The 1,685-nt window shown below is 39.6% G+C and overlaps 1 pseudogene; it reads right to left on the bottom strand.

Annotated features, from left to right (window-relative positions):
• Window positions 1-705: 705 nt before the first annotated feature.
• On the bottom strand, window positions 706-1,388 carry LOC132040583 (uncharacterized; annotated as a pseudogene).
• Window positions 1,389-1,685: the final 297 nt, after the last annotated feature.

Genomic DNA, 1,685 nt, shown 5'->3' on the forward strand with positions numbered 1-1,685 from the left:
TATGCGACACGATCTATCAACTTGTCGATCTTTCCAATTTTTTTTTTTTTTTCATTCTTCAAAGCACCACCACCAACAACTACATACCCAATATAATTCCATCAGGTGGAATCAGAGGAGGGTAAAACGTACGCAGACCTTACTCCTACCTTGTGAAGGTAGGGAGACTGTTTCCGATAGACTCTCAGCTCAAGCAGAGATGCAAAGACAAATTGAAAGAGAAAAGACCGAAGACCTTGTTGATAAAATGACATATATATGACACAAATCACAATCCTAAACAAAATGGCGTTACTAACAATCTAGCCTAATTTTTCAGTTGAGATGTAAGGAGGGCGGAGCCACATAGGGATGAGGGAGTTCCAAACCCCATAGGGATGAGGGGGTTCCAAACCCCCTTCGATGAAAAATAACACTATTTATACATGGTTAAAATTAATTTTTATATATATATAGTAGATGTTGACCCCTTTGGCTTCTTCATGTATTTACTTTTTTATATTTTGAATCCCCTTAGTGAAAATCCTGACTCTGCCACTGGATGTAAGATTCTCGGTACAACAAATAAATGGGGAGAAGGTGAATTTAAAGAACCAACATTACTTAAGACATTAAGACAGGCAAATCATGTATAAATCGGAGTTGTAATCTGGTTGCAGCTTCACCGTAGACTTATTAGCCTAACAATTTCATTACCCCGTATGCTCAAAACATCTTTTGTTTGTTTTTATAAGATTATACTGCCAGTTATCAAACTCCCTCGAACGACGAGGCAAATCCTGCTATTCGTGCCCATTGCTATGGTATAGATGAGCATGGAGGTTCCAAAATACCGAAAATATAAGAAAACAAGGCCAAGTGAGAAGCAAATCTATCGTCAATTCTATAAAAAGTACATTATCCTAAAATTGAAATTCGCTGTCCATGCTTAAACTGAAATTCGCTGCCCATGCTTTCATTATTTTGTTGGAAGAGAAAGGATCACATTACTTGCTACTCTTGCCCAACTTTTCTGGCAGCATCTTCTTCTGCTTTCATTTTCCTTTCCCACTTTCTCTTCCTATAATCAGCCAACATTTCCGGCATTTTTTGCATCAGTTCAGCTGTCTTTGCCTGTTTTTCTGCTGATATTCTGTCTCACTTGTGCCCTTTCTGCTTCGTTCTCATTTCCTGCCTCGTTGGATCGTATGGCCAATCTTGTCCAGCAAGAACAACTTCCTTGCGCAGGTGAGCCCGATGGCGAGCACTGATTCCCAGACGTTTCCAGGCCCCAAGCTCCCAATAACTCCCTTGAAAGCTCATCCTTGTATTTGACCAACTTTTCTTGCCAAGGATATTGATTTCCTCCAACTGCTTTTGCCACAGAATTTACAGCTTTTCCAGCCATTGCTCCTGGAAACTAATACATAAAACTTTTCTTTGAGTCAAATTTTAGACAAGCACATCTATCAATGGAATTTAGCTACTATTTCATTTATTAGACATCAAGCTTCAGTTATCATATGAATAATATTAGAGACTATCAAGCCCTTGCTCCTGGAAACCAAGAAATAATTTTTTTTTTTTTTGTTTTTTTGTTTTTGATGACAAGGGAACCCACAGGCCGTAGCCACTACCCTTTGGGTGCGCACGGGATAAGCCCCGCTCCTGTGCAATAGCTCGCAAACCACACAGGAGAGATAGCC

This window comes from Lycium ferocissimum, chromosome 12 (genome assembly GCF_029784015.1).
Source record: "Lycium ferocissimum isolate CSIRO_LF1 chromosome 12, AGI_CSIRO_Lferr_CH_V1, whole genome shotgun sequence".
NCBI classification, from domain to species: domain Eukaryota; kingdom Viridiplantae; phylum Streptophyta; class Magnoliopsida; order Solanales; family Solanaceae; genus Lycium; species Lycium ferocissimum.